This window comes from Haemorhous mexicanus, chromosome Z (genome assembly GCF_027477595.1).
Source record: "Haemorhous mexicanus isolate bHaeMex1 chromosome Z, bHaeMex1.pri, whole genome shotgun sequence".
Lineage (NCBI taxonomy): Eukaryota > Metazoa > Chordata > Aves > Passeriformes > Fringillidae > Haemorhous > Haemorhous mexicanus.
In genome coordinates this window covers 42,169,397-42,188,120 of record NC_082381.1, presented here as the reverse complement: position 1 = coordinate 42,188,120, position 18,724 = coordinate 42,169,397, and the positions used below count along the sequence as shown (strand labels likewise).

Sequence of the window (18,724 nt, the reverse complement as noted above, 5' to 3'; positions counted from 1 at the left end):
TTCAAGGTAAAAGAGACTTTGTGAAATTAATTAATGCAGCTGTAAGACAAAAGTGTGAATAGCAGATCTCAGCTACCTCTCAATGACCAGTTCATTAACTATATCAGTGACAGCATTAAAACAAAAAGAATGTCAACTGAACCTCCTGCAGAGTGGCAGGTGGTCTCCTACAGGTTGCTTTTCAATAGTACCAAAGGGCCTCTGTCTTGTCAAGTAGCTTCACATAGAACTTTCTAATACAGAGCACTTACTGCTACTCTTCTCTCCCTCTTTAAATGTGTGTAAGGCAGTTCTGTTGTCAGTAGCTGAGTTAAATTGGTCTGACCACCAAATTTTGCATGGCAGAAGAAGTATAGTTAAGCTTTTCCTTTTTTATTGGATACCTGAAATAAAGAAAATTTCCAGTGCTTTAAAGAATAACAAGACCTAGAAAACCACATGGATGAAAGAACAGAAGTTGCTCAAAATGAACGTATTTCTTTCATGTAGAAAACAAAATCCTCAAAGAAAACTCTCCAAACTTAATTAGCAACCTGTTGACTCTAGAATTCTGCCTCTTCCAAGTGTTGCAGTATTGGGCATTTGGTTTACTCTGCTTTACATTAAAAGATGAACAACTTCAGTGAAAGCAGGAGTTTTGACTTCACAACTACAAGCTGATTCTTCATTAAGAGTTTAAATCCCTCATAAATACATACTTTATTGTACTCCTACAGAAGCATTATGACATACTGCAGACATGTCAAATGTAGTAACAATAATTTGAAGAGCTCCATCTCTATGCTTTCTCATTTTTTTTCAGACCATAGTTTGACAAGTTATTGGTGATTTGCTCGTAGAATAGATTTATATATTAGAGCACATTTTATCATGAAAGAAAGACACATAGAAGATAGTATGAAAGAAAGATATGTGAATGTATATGTTTGTAAATATCTGTTCATACGGTCTTGACATGAATAGTTAATAAGTGAAGTATTGGACTTATAATCAAATAGATCCATCCACATAAATTTTCATTATCCATGTCACTGTAGAATTCTGGTATTAGTTTTCTGCTGTTTTGAAAAATAAGTTGCTGTAAGCTCCAGTGCCTAGAATATGAAGGTAGAAATCAGAAGGAACAGGATTTCTCTTCCAGCTGTATTAGCCTTAATACGCTTCACCTACAAAGTTCTAGGTAAATGGCATTAAGTACGTAGGTATTATGGCCTCATTTTACTGGTGAGGAAGCTTGGGATCAGACAACACAGGTAATTTTTGTGAGTACATGCAGTGTTATCGAAAGGCCTCTTTTGTTTTCTACATTAAAACACAGATCCCGAGAGAGCTGCTCCTGTCTTAAGGGACAGAAGTTTTTTGGTGGGGTGAGCCTTCAGGGTGTGCCTTCCTATCTGCTCTGAAGATGAGCAAGAGGATAGAGAGTAACCACTGAGTACGCTGATAGGCCAATGATTTTTGTTGTGTATGACACTGAAACTGAAGGTAAGAAACTATGTCCTTTACTGAGAGCTGCACAGTTGTGTGGGTTACAGACATGCAGAGGCAGTTTTAAAAGAACCCTGTTAGTGTTAGGAAAACTGTAATACAGGAATTCTCTGATATGAGAAAAAAAGAATGCTAGACTTTCAGCAAAGTCACTTGGTTTAACTGCTTGGATTCTGTCAACCTGTCAGCACCACTGATTTGGAAATTCCTGTTCACTTTTAATCAGGAAAATGCTTCCTAGGAGGATGTATTGCAAGATTAATCTGTTTTTTGAACCAAATCTGTTACAGAGCAAATTTACCATCTTCGCTTTTGTTGGGCTTTGTCTGCTAGTAAAGGCCTGAGCATAATATCCATGCTTTATTGGTCTCCTTTTCCCTCCAAACCTGCACAGCAACTGTCTGACAGGCTAAAAACTGTTCATCTTTCTTTGGATATCATGGCTGTCTCTCCTTGGGGAATTTATACAGATGGTGTTGCAGGAAACAGTTAGGTCAGAAACAAATGAAATGATCCAGGCTTTACAGCACAGCTGCTACTGATCTGCTGGAATGATGGATCTTGCTGTATATGGGATCCAGGTTTTGTAGAGAGAAAGCAGTGGAGAGGTAGCGCAGCAGTTGGAACTAGGGAATCGTTGCCTGTGGGTGCTCCCTTCTGGGATCCTCATGGTTTGTGCAGCTGTCAGCGCTGGTGCCTTCTGTCAGCTCTGTCCTCAAAGCAGCAATGAGAGGGGATACCCATGAAAAGTAACACAGGATCGCATTAGTCTCTGTGCTTTGTGCCTTGTATGGAAGCAGGTGAGATACTATGGAAGGAAAATTTTGTTGTGTTATGACAGTGTGTGTGCTTCTAGGGATGGCCTTTTTAGCTCTTCTCTTGTTATTTCTAGTAGATTCAGAGTGGTAACTTTTTCATCCCTAAACTTTCTATGGAGTGCTTGTATAGTTCTGCCCTAATTATTTTTAAGATTGCATCTGTTTCCTTGAACTCTTGCTTTAAGACATCAATTTAATTCTTATATTACGGTAACTATTTTCTTTGTCTAGTCAGGTACTAGCCATTCATAGTGAAGCTAAAGTGCTTTACTGTTGTGCAAACTGAAAACATCCGACAAGAATGTATTCAGAAATTGTATTTACTATTCCTGAAATAAATTCATACAGACATGGACATTTGAAGACCAGTTGCTACAATAACCAAGATCCTCACTTTGTATGCAGTTGGAATGTACTAAATTTATCTGTCTTATTTATTTATTGTACACTTGCACACACAATTTATAAGGCTGCTTTTGAAAGTTTAGTCTAAATTATGTAAGTCTAATACAGGTATTGCATCTGATAAAACATGTTGTGCATCTGATAAAACATGTTGAGCTACAAGAAGTTTCTAATCAGAAACTCTCCTCAGAGCCTCTGAGGAGTAGCTAAAACACACTTTTTGGAGAACAACATCCTGTAAGAGGCAAATAATCCAACGGCAGTCAGAAAGTGGTTTTGATACACAATACCTCTAGGTATTGGGGAGAGGGATTTTACTGTATGCTATTGTCATGATGTGAAGCCAATACACCAGTTGAATTTAATTGAATGTGGATTAGGCTTTCTGGAAGTAATTAATGACTATTTATAAGTCATCATGACTATTTATAAGTCATCATTTCAGTAAATGTTAAGCTGCCCGTTTTTGTCTCAATTTTTTTTTTATTGCTGTTGATAAATGATTAAGGAATGAAAAATTCCAAATGACTGAGGCATCTTTTCTTGGTCCTAAATGAAGAAAACACAGAAGCTCTGGGATGTCCCAGGTCTGTATGTCAGTAATGAGATGTTCAGCATCTAGATATCTATTCTTAGGCAAAATCTGTCAGGCAGAAATAAAAGGAATAAAACTTTTTATGTGTTTGGAGATTTTCCTGGATAGTTTATTTTGGTTGTTTTTTTTTTTTTTTAACAGAAGTAAAGTTTTTACATTTTGAGACAATCTATTATCTTGTGCATTGTGAATATTGCATATAGAAATAAGAAAAGGATAAAGAACTTTTTTGTTTGAGAAAATTATATTCACTTCAAACAATTGACAGGCTGATTTCCAGGAATAAAAAAAAGAAAAATAAAATGAGTGCTTTGCACTGTGACATCTGAGCAGTTCCTTTTTTGTCAGTGGCAAAATGTGATGTGCATGAATGAAGAGGATTAGTCTCAAGAGCATCTCCATATGTCTGTAAATTATATAATATGTATGAGTACATATTACATAATATGTATGAAGTGTTTGTATATATATATATATATATATATATACACACACATAAATTTTGTTGATGATTTAGCAGTACTGCGAAGAATCCCAGAAGGAAAGCTTCTTCAGGCAGGAGTGTTTTGTCAGATCACTTTAGCTCATTTGCACTGCTTTAAGATTCTTCCTTTACTTTTTCTACAGGGTATTGGTTTTGCTTGAGAGCTCAGACTGTCTCATCTCATTCAGAATACTTTTGACCCGATGTATTATTTTTATAGCCAACATGTATTTAAAAAAAAAAAAAGGAAAACAAAACAAACTCCTAACAACAAGAAGAAAACTAGGGCAGTTAGGATTGCATTTTTGAGATAGAATTTCCCTTTCTTTACTACCTTTTTCCATGTATTTTTTATAGAAATTCGGGTATCTTTAATGGAAACTTGTGAGTGCTACTGACTGAAATGAAGTTGCAGATCTCATAAACTGAGTGTTAATTTGGATATTAGTAATTGGGGGTTTAAAAATTTTATTATTGTTTCTAAGGAGTTCCTCATATTTGTTCATGATTCCTCATCATTATTGACTTGATCTCAGGTGTCCCTGCTTTGAAAAGGGTGTCATAACAGATATCTCCAAGAGTTCCCTGTTTGTGCAGAAACAGGAAAAAACACATCTGGGAACAGCTTAAAGGACTGTGAAGCCAAATCTGAGATTTCTTGCAAAGGCTGAGGAAATTCCCTTAGCAGTTTGTTGTGCAGATGTGGTAGTCCTAGGTGGCAGAATCAGCCCCACGACCATATTTACCCTTGAAGTAACCTCAAAGATTTCAGCCGTGGTGACCCTCAGTCAGCTTTGCTAGTTGCTTGTGTGTACTCATAGACTTCCTGATAACATATTTATTAAAATTGGGTGTGCACAACAGAACAGATGTTGGATGACACCCTTTTGCTACTTGGGGAGTCAGAGAATTCTGTTTTCCTCTTGTTTTCGCTTTCTAATCTTTCAATAGGGGCGCAATATTAAAAGTATGATTCTTAAGAAAGCAAGAAATTAGAAAACAAGTTCTTTTTTTTTTTTTTTTTTTTTTTTTTTTTTTACAGACCAGAAGCCATGTTAATTCCCTCTTCTTCCTTTTGCTTTAGATTCTTGTCCTAAAATCTTTGTCTGGCATCTGGAGCAGTAGACCTTTACTAGTTCTGTTACATTTTCTGTGCATTTACTCTGACTTTTTGGAGAGTTAGGATTTTGCCAAATACTGCGGAGTTTCTTACTCTACAGCAATTCAGTCATACATTTAAATTCTAAAATGGGACTTGAAATGGGAGGTGTGAATGCAGAAAGGTGTAGCGTAACAGCACGGAGGCTCTTCATAACTTTGCACTGTATGGTACAGAACTGTCTAGCACAGAAAGGCATTTGAAATGTAGAGTAGCATTAGATCCTATAGTATGGCTATAATAAATCACAAGTGAGAGAAGCAGACATAAAAAGAATTCTTTCATATTAAATGCCTTTTTTTAAAATGCCTGTATTATTTAATATTCTGTGTCTGGATGCTCAAGAACAGAAGTAGTGCTTCTGTGTATATTTGTGCTATTCAAGGGTGCCTTTTATGGATAATATATCTCAAAATTGTATTGTCTTAAGAGACATTTAATTTAATTGAACTGCACACATACATGTAGCTGGTTACATGTGTACAGACTTTAAGAAAACGTAAAAATAAGGTAATATAAATGACCAGAATAAGTGGTGGGTTTTTTCTTCTTTATGGTGGGTAGGCTTTCACCATTATATATGAAGTTTTTTTATTTCAATTATGTAACTTTTTTGGGAAAGGAGAACTGCATTTATAGGGCAATATGAGTGTTAAATCTGTTTAGATTATTCTGTAAAGTCTTAAAAGAAGCAGATGTTTGAAAAACTGTCAGTAGCAGTTTCAATAATATTGCCTTAAAGAGCTAGGTCTCTGCTTTTAGAGGTCTAGATTAGAAAGGCAGAGTCTGAACTTTAAGTGCATGTGTGTGCAGAATGCAGCTGGAACCTGCATCCTTAAGAGAGCTGACTAGTTTACAGTAAACACAGTTGTCTTATGCATCAATATGCAACTTGATTTGAGCTTGATTGAGCTTAGTTCACTTAGTTCACTTAGTCACTTAGTTCAGTGGAAGTGGACTTTTTGGAAGGATTGACAGGTGTGTTTACGCTGTGGTCACTCCTACAGACAGACCGGAGTTAAGCTGTTGAAATGGATCTTGCTGTCAGAGTTGCAGCACTGAGTGCAGTACAGGCCACTGCATGAGTGTTTACTCAGCCAGAGGAATAGAGGAGTTTGCAGTCTGCTGAGTTTCATGCTACCACTGCCACTGGTAGGCAAATATTTTAAGGGATGTGGATGCACAAACACTTTCCAAAACTGTACTTGGTCTCCTTTGCAGGATGTGGAGATGCTGAAACTGCATTAAAACGATTTGCAAAGATCCTCCATGCAGCACTGAATGAGCAAGTTTCAGAACTGGTCAGACCTAGAGCTGTCACTGTGGGACCTTTTAACAATCACTCTGAGAGGTGGAACCAGCTAGCTGGAGGTAACAGCAGCGAACAAAGTAATGTGGCTTCTGAGATCTGAGCTAGAGCCTAATCTCAAAAAGTAGTTATACTATTGAGCTGATTGGTTATCTTATTTCCTCTGACAGATTGAAATGTAATCTTATACACAGCCTCAACCTAGCTGAGTGTTCCTGAAAATGCTGCCTTTATAACTTTTTGAAGGCATCTACTCCTTCCATAGTGTTAGCACGTGTCAAGCAGAATTTAAATCCTAATGCAACCTACCAGATTTAAATTTTACAGTGAAACTTATTGAAAATTCTACCACTTTCTCATGATCTTCAACGTGACTCTAAAAGACACTAAATAGTATTTTGCAATCTCTTTTGACAGGAATCTGCTGGTCTCATGATACCCACACCCATCATGGGAGCAAGTAATTCAGTTTTTCATTATCAATGTGGCTTCCACAGGTGACTGCCAAAACAAACATCTGTAGAGTTGTATCACTAAATGGAGAGATTACATCTGTAGAATTGTAACCACTCCCAAGTTTGGTGGTAGAAATCATTACTAGTGTCCCACATATGCACGTCCCATTCTTTGAGGGGTTTTGGTTTGGGTTTTAAAGCATTGTAGGGGCCTGAGGAGAGTGGAAACACTCACCATAGGACAATTGTCTGGCATCACTGACATTTAGGTAAAGTGTATCCTCTTTCTTAACCTGTAGTCTTAACAAAATCTGATATCTCTATTCACTGATTGAGGTGTTGCTTTATTCTGAAAAGTTCTTTTGGGACATCATGTTGTTATACAATGTTATATTGGATTCTCAACTGCAGTATGGAAGAAATGCAAAAATATATTCACTGTGGAGTCCATTCCAATGGTGCATGTTTGATGAAAGTCTGGTGCATAAACATCAGCCAGCTTGCTTTTGGGACTTGTTTCAATCAGTGGCCAGGACTGACACAAAAGCATGTGTCATTCTAAGACTATAATAGCAGTCAACATCAATATGAGTATGTTGGACACAACTAGGTAAGCATTTTGTAAGCCAGAAAATATTTTATTTTACTCTTGTTTCATAGTACCTATGAGAATTTATTAGCTAGATTTCACAGATTGTTGGAATATGGTAGATATAAATGCAGGATTATTGTGGGGAAAATACCCTTTCTTTTTGGAATAATTTTTATTTGTTTATTTTTATACATACTGGAAAAAATGGGGGTATATGGTGGCTAGTTCTTTACACAATATGTCACACCTTTAGAAGCCAAAGTATTTTTGATTAAGATGCTCATGATTTGTCCTAGTTGCAGTAAATCTGTGAGGTCCTTTAGAAAACAAATTGAATGCAGTCAAACTGCAGTATTTGTCACCACTGGCCACCAATAATTTAAATATAGATTAAAGGAACCCTTGTCAAGTCTCATATTTCTCTTAAATAAGCAGAATTAAAATACTGAGAATTTTCTTTGGAGAAGAACTTTATTTTCCATTCTTGGAAATGAATAAAGAAGCTTTATTTTCCATTCTTGCTTTAGTAAGTGTTCAGGAACAATTAGAGAAACAAATTCATCATGAGCATTATTTAACTTGTGTAAACTACTTCTGCACATATATACATGCACATGTGTGAAACAAAGAAACCCCTGGGTTTCTTTCAAATAAATTGTAGAGCAAAGTAATTTCTTTCATCAATTTGTTTTCTAAGAAAACTAGTACTATGTACATCAAATTATCTCAAAAAAGAGAGCCAGAATCATTACATGGAAGCATGAAAGCCAGCATCAACAGATATTACATGTGCACTTCACATTATCTCAGTAATTTCTCATGGTTCCTGGGACATGTTTGCTGTTTGCAATAACTTGATTTTTCTGTCTTACCTAACTTTCTTGTAATTTTAACCAACCACTAGCTCTAATGCTAATCATATATAATGTTTCCTTCATTCATGATAGAGGTCCTCTTTTAGCTGAAATGAGACTGAAAACTCAGGAATGCCTCCTTCTCAGTGTCTTGTCCTTATCTTAAAATCCCACTGTATACTTTTAATCACTTATATATTTGCTCAGTTTTATCTTGAAAATGTCCCATGGTCTCCTTTAATTTGAGATTCAAATGAAAAGTAAACACAATTTTCTATTATCAGTAGCACTTAAGGTGTGATGGGTTACTAATTAGAGAAAATAGATTAAAATAAATAATTCACAATTTATTGTAATGTATTAACAACATGCTTTGATAAGCAGATGCTGGGTGTGAGCAAAATCAGGAGCTGAAATAAATAGCTGATGCCTGATACTGAATTTTGAATATTTATTTCTTTATGTATTTCAGGGCTTGCAACTTCCTATATAAAGCAGAAGGTAAGAAAAAGTTAATTTTGTAGTTTTGGAGACCTAGGGACTTGAGCAATGCTACTTTGGTTACTCTTAGTGTGTTTTCTAGGCATTCCTGCAATTTGGAGAGTCAGTGATGGAAGAGGAGAAAAGGTCATGGAAGGCATTTATTGTCTGCAATTAATCTCATTAAGAGTGATTCTAAAAGACATGGTGGGGATCCCTCTGGTTCTTCTCACTGGCTTTTTTCTACTGTCCCTGTTGTCTTCTTAAAAACCTCTGTAAGCAGATGGACAAAGGTCAGAGACTATTTCTTTCAAAACCAGGGGTAAAAATCTCTTAACACTTTTCTCCTTATGCAATCATAAATATCCATAAAGAGGTTTGAAGAAGCTTTGAAGTGCAGAGTCAAGAAGCAAGGGAAAGGAGTGAAGCAGGGCAGTCTGGAGCTGAAGAGGAGTTTTTCATTCAGCAGCAGATAGAGTGTGTGTCAGAAAGGCAACTGGCTTCTTCAGTCCTTTCCTTGGAGACCGCAAATTAGACTAAACCAGGTAAGGAGTCTAGTTGTGACCTTCTGTGGAATATTTTTTCCCCTCTAGCTGCTCATAGGGACACCAATCCACTTCCTGTTGTAAGCCCACTGTAATGGTGGGCTGAGCTTACTGACAGTAAACTGGTAGGAGAACTATTTAACACATGTGGAGTGCAGGCTACTTCATTTTCTAATAGGTTGCCACATAGACAAGCTATTACTTGCAGCTCAAGACAGCACATGCAGCCAAGTCCTCTAGGTGACTGCAGCCTCCATGGTTTATGCTCTCAACAGTGTGGTTTTGCTCTTGCAATCCTCTGTGTGGAGAAATGAAGTTGCCTCATGTTACTATTTTTTCTGCTCTTTATATTCAGACCTTTCTGATGGTTAACTAATAAAAAAGTTCACTGTCTTTCTTCTGGTAATGCTGAAATATCAGACACAATTGGAGGTAATAAACAAGTGTTCTATGCTTCTGGGAATAGGTTTTCCTGTGGAATACTTTACATACTCAGGGGTTATTCAAGTATCAGTTGTCTCCACTCTCATTTAGACTCTTATCTTCTATAAAATGTGACAATTAGTAGGAAGACCAGATTCTCTATTTCACCTTATTTAAGTCTTTGCTTTTGCATTCTGTAGACTGAGTGATACAAACACCTATCAGGTTTGTGTTATATATAGGGCACAGACATGCTTTCTTATTACTGAAATATGGCATAGTTCTTGCCATTCCCTATGTTGCTGCTATTTTTCTTTTATGATGCAGATTTTATTTCTCTTACAGATAACAAATATGGTTCAAAGTCTTTTAAATTCTGTTGAAGAACATAATCATTCTTTAATTTATGGGACCTGTGAGAAAAGTCTTGTTTAGTCATGATTATTTTAATTAATTAAATTTATGCTTGGAATCTTCTGGAAAAATATTTATTTGCCTGTCTGCTGATGCTGATTTGCCTTTTATAATAATTTACATTTTGCACTTGATGACTGGCTATCAGATTGTGCATTTCCTGCTCCCTAGAGGGAAGCTTATCTGAGATTTAAGGTTGCTGTTAATATCATATCAAGATTTGATATCAAGAATGTCTTAAAGATTTCTGCATCAGAAAAAACTTGCATTTTTACCCTGTAATTACTTATTCATAGAGTCCCTTGAGCTGGCAATGCATGATAAGAAATATTCTCATTAAAATTATTGAATTATTTTCTCTATGTTTTAAGTGTTGTATCTACCCTTTTAAAGTTATTTTAAACTACTTGAAGAAGGTGGATGATTTTTTTCCAACCCATGAAACAGTAATGCATTTTCTTACTAATACAAATGATGCAAATACAAATACAAAGAAAGGAGCTACTATTGATGCTAGCTCAATCCTTCCTTATCTTTTTTTTCCTGAAAGACCTGTTTCAGTTTGGGTGGCTTGTTATGTCATTTGACTCATCTGTGTGAACACTTCCAGCTGAAGGCTTCGTCTTGAGGAACTTCAATACAGCCGCTTTTATTTGCAGTTCATTTGCTGTAATGTTCAGTGAAATTCAACAGATTTCTAAATTTCTAAACTGTGGATCAGACCCACAGTTTATTCCAAATATTTTTCTTATAATCTGGCATTTGTGGGTCTTGGTGGAAATGCATACATTTTAACCACCAGCTGAAAAGAAGAATATACTCCTCAGTGCTGCAGTCCTTATCACCATGTCTTGGTTGTTAACAGCTTAACATATATATCTGCAGAAAGCTCTCATTGCACAGTCCATGAATTAGTTTCCAGAGCTGAAAGATAGTAACTGCTTTTTGGATGGATATTGAACATTTTCAATCCTTAGCAATTTTCGCAGGACAGAAGAAGGCATAGGACAAACAGGAGATGCTTAATATTTTACAGGGTCAAACTGAATGAAATTAAAATAAAAGAAGTATCTTACATAAATCCATCTTGACATGTGGTATCTCTTAGACACATTTTTGTCTATTTAAAGAATTCTAAGGATGTCAAACAAGTCAATGTTATCCCAGTCGGAATTGAGATCATTGATTCCTCTGTTACACATTTCATTTACTTGTGGCTAGAATTTACCCTGCATGTCAATGACTGTTTTGAGTTTTGCAGAGTCAGTGCCATATCACAGGTATGTCCTGTAGAAATGACACAGGCACTACACTTCTAGCAGACAGTAATGGATCAATAGTAAGACTGTCTTTGCTGTTCACTGTAGCTTTAAGTCTCAATAATAATTCTCAGCAGTAAATTCTTTTATACAGCATCTAACAAAAGGGTTTGGTAGTGATTTTCCAAATACTATGTAGACAGACATTTTCAAAGCTTGCAGATACACTTGCAATGAAAAAAAAAGAGACCATCCAATGTGGTCTTTTTCATTAAGGGTAGTTTGTCTAAATCACCGAGATTGCCCTGAAAATCATACTAAATTTGATTAATTTTTAGCTTTTAAAAAATTTAGTCCTTATTTTAGTTGGATGTAGGTTTGCTTCTATCTACAACAAAATTTTTCAGCACTTCTCTGAACACAGAAAAGGACCTTACACTAACTGCAAATTAATATTGTGAAAATTCCCTTTAACTGCGTACTGTGTTTTAACTCTTTAACCCTTAATGTGAAAAGCAGAAATGGATTTGTAGATGTCTTAGTGATTACATCTGACAGGTCTTTTATAACAAGTGCCTTTCCCAAGTCTTTTAGGCCCTTAAGCTTCAGAAGAAGCACAATAGGGAGCAACAGGTTGTCAGTGCTTTTACATTTCTTTTAAAATCAATACTTGCTACCAGATATCACCTAATAATTAATCTGTACTTCAGGAGTATTTTTACCATTAGCATGGAGTAGTAACATGTTTTTTCCTCAGAAAGCCTAGACTAGATACAGAGGCCATCTAATCTTCTGAAGAAAGGGCTTAATCTGAGAAATGCTTTTTGAGGAAAAATCCAGTGTTGTTTTTTTTTTTTCCCCCGAAACATTCTATTAAACCAGTGCTGTCCACTTGGGAAAAAAACAATGGAAAGTCACCTATCATGTGTGAACCATGTCTGAGTTTGCAAGGATTTTTGAGCCATCAGAAGTGCCCTTTTTCTCTATAGAAGTGGCATTCCAAAGGCTTGCTTCTATGAACATCTTACTGAAAGTATGTTTAAGAGACAAAGTCATACAATTTCATGTACTAGATTACTAACACTTATCATTTCTCTGCTGTCCCAAACATGGTGTTATTTTGCTCTAAATGGCTTAGAAGACAAAACTAATATTTTACAATGTATTTTTCAGACAGTTACTTAAGTGGCCAAATATTTTAAAAACATTTATTCTTGTGTCAGCAATCTGATTAAAAGCAGTTGTACCAGTGTGAAGCTGCTGAGGTTGATCAGTGAGTGATAAAATCCTATCAAAATACACCACTGAAAACACTGCTAACCAGGAGAATCTTCCTCCTAAAGAGGTACACTTCTTTTCTGGTTCCTCCTAATGCTAATCACAGGCTACACCTGAATTATGTTTGTGGAACCAAGTTAAAACCGCAATTTGCATTGTCCATTGCACAAATGTCATCCTATTGTGAATATGTTTTTAAATTTTTTGCCGTTTGTACTACTATATAAGGCTCTGCTTTGTTTTTTCATACTCTTATCAGCAGTCCCTGGATTAAGCTATCTATTGCCCTCAAGTAATCAAACATTTTCTACTTTTAGCCGTGGAGGAAGCAAGGCTTCTGCTGTAGTTGGCTCTCTCCTTTTCCAGTACATTTTGTTAAGATGACTTTCTGATGAAAGTCCCATCTGGTTTTAACTGTATGGTTGCAAGGCAAAAGTCAGCTCCTCCTGCTTTTCTTTCATTTTAGTTTTATTCATTTTCCTCTCACATGCCTCTTTGTGCTAACTAGATAATAATCCTGGTATGGATACTTCTCCTTCCACCCTGCAGCAGGAGAAATACACTTTAGAGGCAGTGATGTACTCAAGGCAGATTTGTCTTCCTATTAATACTTTATGATCCTGCCTTTGGCAGAAATTTGGAAAGTACCATGTTCTTGGTGGGGCTAGAGGAGACCAGGTGGGGTTTCTTCAGCTGCAGAGTGATTGACACACATCTGTGTGAGCAATTACCACAGTGAGTTACCCTAGGGTTGAGCACCTGGACTACTAAACAAAAAAGTGCTCTAAAAAGGTTTTCTGCTTGTAGACATGGGTTAGATTGGTCTATTTATCTATTTTAAAAATCTGTATGCTGTAGTGAACATATATTGCTCAGTTCAGTTTTAAGCCTGCTTTGAGCTGCTAATCATTGTGGCTTTCCATTGCAGATAGGTGTTTTGATTTCTACATCTTTCATAAAATTATTATTACTAATTAACTCAGCTGCCACCTGCTTCTAATATCTGCCCATTCAGTAAGATTAATTTTATTGAGGTGCAAGCAAGGCATCTGCAGGGTGTTTTTAAGAGTGAAAAGTAACAAGTATCCCTGTTTCAACTGACTTAACATTTATTACACTGATGTACTGTTTTTATATACATGACTGTCATAAGAAGAATCCCCTTTAGACTAGAGATGACTGCAGACCATGTGGAGTCACTAAATATATCTTTTATTACTGATTACTGCTATCTGGAGCAGAATAAGTGACCCAACCTGTCTGACATTTCGCTAGTAAAGCCTGACAGATGAGAGATCAGGTGGCACATTTGTGCATCCACCACAAAAGGCCAAGAAAAGCTTGCATTAAATATTCCTAGGTCTGTTGTGCAGGCACTGTACAACTAATTGTACAACCTCGGGCTTAATAAAGCAGTGGGATCATCTCCTGAATTTCAAAGGTGAAGCTGAGGTCTACAGAAGTATACTTACTACACTTACAGTAGAACACTTACTAACATTTAAGAATGAAAGTGTTTTTCAAATTACCTGAAGTATTTTGAAAAATACCATTTGCTGAACTGATAAATCAGGGTGTAACTTAGCTCAAGTAAAAGTACTGCATTAGCACAGAAAGAGCTTTTGCTGTTTTACTTACTGAAGTTTAAAAACAGCTGAGCAACTTTTTAAAATGTTTGCATTCTCTTGTTTTATTTTTGTAGAAAGAAAAATTTCATATATTTAGAGTACTTTTTTGCTTTTCTATACAAAGGTGGGAAGTTATGCTTTTCAGAATATGTAGCATACTGCAGCATTGTTTTCCTTTGTGGGTACTAAAATGTTTGTACTAAACTTAGAAGTAAATAATTAATAAAAATGCAGCATATTAGCAGCTGTGCGGGTTTTCTTTTCGTATTTCTTCTCCTCCAGAAAAGGAATAAACTGCCAGATTGAAACTTTTTGTACTGCATGTGTTGCTTAATTTAGAAAAAAGAGATTGACTTCCTTCTGGGTAAATTTTTCATTCTTTGGAGATTGGCTTCCTTCTGGGTAAATTTTTCATTCTTTGCAGTTAGGTTCTGCTGCACTGTTGATATTTGTTTATTTGTAGTTTCATTTAAAACCAAGGGTTTTTTCCTCTTTTATTAAGCAGACTTTGTCCATGGAAGGACTTCGGCAGGAATTAGCTTTATATAGCTATTACTACAGTTGATAAGGACCAATGTTCATGTTTAATGGAGAGATTTAATTATTCTTAGGAAAAGGATTCCAGGAATCCATAGTGAGTTTAAATGTACAAATGCATGTTATTTGAAACCTAAGTGCCAGAGTAATTTCCAAAGCTGGCAGCAAAATGGTAAAAGACCCTGCTGTGTATACACCAAGTCACCATCCATGACATGAAGACAGATAGAGCTCATGAATAAGCATGAAGCACACATCACAACATATACAGTTATCTATTTGCACAGGTGAGATGTTTATATTCAATATGTAAATATGTATTCATATATATTCAGTGTCTATTATATTGAATTTAGTATTATTTGTCAGAGGTGGACAACAGCAGTAAACAACACCTATTTTTAATAGGTAATTTTTAACCAGATAATTTTTATCTGGTTAAAAATTACCTATTCTGGTAATTTTTAACCAGAATCACATTTTCTCCAAACCATGGAATATCTCTGAAGAAAATGATCGAACTCTGGGGAGCCTTGTGTTAGAAGTAAGATTACAAAGTAACTACAATTAGACTAGATCACAAAAGATAATATCCTACCTAAAAAGGGAATATTTTCTAGTGCGCATTTTAAATTAAAGTGAGGATGTGAAATTTGTGAATATTTAATCATTCTGAAAGTACTTACAAATCTGATGTTTTCTGAATAGCATCCTGGCCTCTAAACATGTGAGATTTAAGCAGTAAAGGGGATAGATCTTATGTCTTACAGTTAGCAGGGATGAGGAAAGCTAGGAAGTTGTTATCATCCTTTAAAAAAATATTCATCACCAAGGGTATTTGCTATCTGCTCAAACAATATTTGTTTTCACATGAACCTTGCAAGTCTCTGCTGTTCAGTTGACATGTTCAAAGTTTATAAGGACCCATTGGCAAGTAACTTTGGATGTTAAATGAGTATAAAGTGAGAGTGGACTGGTCTTAGTACTGTGTTTTAGAAAAGAACTACCACAAAAGGCATGGAAGGGTAGATAAATGAATGGATAGTTACAAATTAATTCAAATGTATGTTTTCCCATATAATAGAAAATTTGAAAGAGATACTATGCTATATTTAAAATTCTCTCACATAAAAACCAGTTTGTCCTAAAATGACTATAATCTTGGAATGTTTACTAGCACTGCCCTGAATATTTCCATTGTTAGAAATGCTCACATAAATACAAAAGTAAAGCCCACATGCAAATACATATTTTATCAATATTAACATTTTATAATTGCACAGAATGGCCTTTGGTTCTTCACTACAAAAAAATTAAAAATCACTTAAATATTGCCCTTACCTTTTAGTGACTGGTGTTGGACTGTCTTTCAATCTGATGGCATTATTAGTGCTGGCTTCCCAAAATTTGCAATATACTTATTCTTTAGCTTTGTTTCCCTTTCATGCTTTCATTTTGGCTGACCAGACAAATATGAACCACACATAGAATTGTTCGAGTAGGTTTGAAACTGAGCAGAATGAGTCCATCCATCCACAAGTGAGAACTTTTGAGCCATGGCCTTTGGAAACACGTAATTATTAGTCAACAAATAGTCTTCTCACTGGTGATTGATGTACTGTGATCCTTCTCACTAATCCTTTCTGTGATTCTTCTAATTAATTGATGAGGGAGATTAGTAGGATTGTTTATGGACCAAGGGAAAACCCAGCCTTAAGGGAATATATTTCTGCTGTTTTCTGTTACTCTTTCTTTTTTTCCTCTCTTTCATGTAATTACTACGTAGGAAGATAATATTGACTCATTTCCTGGGTTTGCCAGCTACACCTCACTGCTGTGTTTTTTTACACCTACACCTAAATGCAGTTTTAAGAATGACAAATTCTGAACCTATTGTCCCAGAAAGCATGCCTGTATGCTGCTGGGTCCAGTTGAGGCACAATCAAACAAGCACAAGGCCAATGACTTTGGAATTACTCGTGAGCCTTTCTTCCTGATCCAAGGTCTTCGGCTGTAATCCTGTTGTCATTCAAATAATCTTGAGCACATTTCTACCTTTTTCTAAAACTTCTACTCACTATAGTGAGCATCAGTTTTATGTATCATTAATTATATGAAAAAACATAAAATTAGATCTAATAATAGATATAATAATTAGGTATAAATTGATATAACATTAAATTAGAATTGTGTGGATTGACCATACTTGATTTTGACTGTAGCCTTTTAAACAAATTAAAGCTACAAAGTTTTCCAACTAATTTGAACAAGCAGAATTGCTTTATACTACATCAACACTTTGCCACATGTGACTACATTATTTCTCATGTTATAGGAGAAACCGCAAAGACAAACTTATCTCTTTACAAAACCACTGTTTCATACATGAAATGGTTTTTCTCAGGGAGAATCTTCAGCTCACAAGACACATCATTTATCACAGTACATATAATGAGCCCACTTCCATGGTCTTTGAACACTATACGTATTTGCTAGAACAAATTGTGGTTACAACAGCTCTTTTACATCCTGTGAAGGTTCCATGTAATTTCCTATACTTGTATCTCCTTTCTAATGTGTCTCATTTTGCAAACTATAAATTGAATATTTTTGGAAAAAGCTTAGCAGAAGATGTAATTTTTAAACTTAATGCCTAGGAAACAACAGTTGGGTAGGGAGAACAAGTAATTTTTTAATATTAAGTTTCTCTTAAGAAGTAATTTTTTATGTGTTGTAGTATCTCAGTGAAGTAGGCCTATTCTGCTTAAAGCCGAAGAGGATTTTCTGCTTAAGAAAAGCCTTCTCTCCTTTAAAGGACACTGAGATTTTCTGTTTAGCTACACGTGATTGCATACTAGTTTTCATATTCCAAATTCAGAATAACATGAAGTAGGTATCCCCAGCAGCTGCTCTGTATTCCCCAAACCTGCACGACAGGAACAAATTTTCTTAGAGTAGAATTTACTACCATTTTGGCCTTTACCTGTGAGAAGAGTGCAGGCAATGGCTTCACCAGTGTGATATTCAACTTGTTTGTAACACCAAGAGTCCCTTCAGAGAGAGGTAGATTTAGGCTTCTGTCTCAAAATAGCTGGTTATTCAGTGTGGCCTTGAACCCAGTGTTCCCTGCAGAGAATGGGGGGTATAAATGGGGTAACCATTGCCACAGCAGAGAGGAAGGGAGTTTAATGATATGGCTGAGATGAGGCTGTTGAAGTTCAGTCTAAGAGGAAGGAGGAAGGAAACAGGGAAGCCTTGTTCTGTACAAGGACAGAACAAGGCTTCACTTCAAAATCCTCAGTTTTGAATGTTTTGGAGCTTTTTTGCTCACAGCCTTATATTTTAAGCTGTCCCAACAGCCCTCTGTACAACGGTTTCCATCTAAGAGGATCCTGAATCATTCATTCTTCTGAAATGACTTTACAAGTTCATATAAGTATATTATTAAATATCACCGTATACAAAAATATTAAACTGTCATCTTATGCAAGGGACACAATGAGACTTCTGATTGGAAATATTTCTGCTGCTTTATTACCTCTACCTTTACAAAGACAGCAATACATATGACCTTGCAAGCAGAGGTAGAAGGATGGATTTGTTCTTGTTGCCATATGGAAAATCCATAGTACCTCAAAATACTTTGAAGCCTAGCAATGCATGGTGAGATTATGGCATTTGAACTCTTTTGGAGTAGATAGGAAAGCACTCAAGCAAAACCTGAGATACCAGGTATTTTTCTGAAAAAAAATCAGAGTTCTAAGTGGTATATCCAATAACGGGGAACTGACTGACAATTTAGACTTTGCATCATCAGTAGGTCTGGTGTTTCTGGCACACTGGTGTCCTCAGAGCCAAAATCAAAACAATGACCATATAATGAGTCCGTCACCCAAATTTCTTATTCTTTTTGCTGTGAGATAATCTGCATGGTTCTGTTTCTGGCAATCTTGATGCTTTTTCTTAGTTAAGATTCAAACTGTATCTGGAAAGAGAGTCCT

At 35.9% G+C, this 18,724-nt stretch overlaps 1 long non-coding RNA gene across 1 annotated transcript in view; it reads right to left on the bottom strand.

The window, feature by feature from the left end:
- The window catches only part of LOC132341968 (uncharacterized), a 49,942-nt gene extending 33,719 nt beyond the window's left edge, over positions 1-16,223 (bottom strand). The window contains exon 1 of the long non-coding RNA XR_009490362.1: positions 16,065-16,223. This is a non-coding gene — a long non-coding RNA (uncharacterized LOC132341968). The remainder of the gene's footprint in view (positions 1-16,064) is intronic.
- Between the last annotated feature and the right edge of the window lie 2,501 nt (positions 16,224-18,724).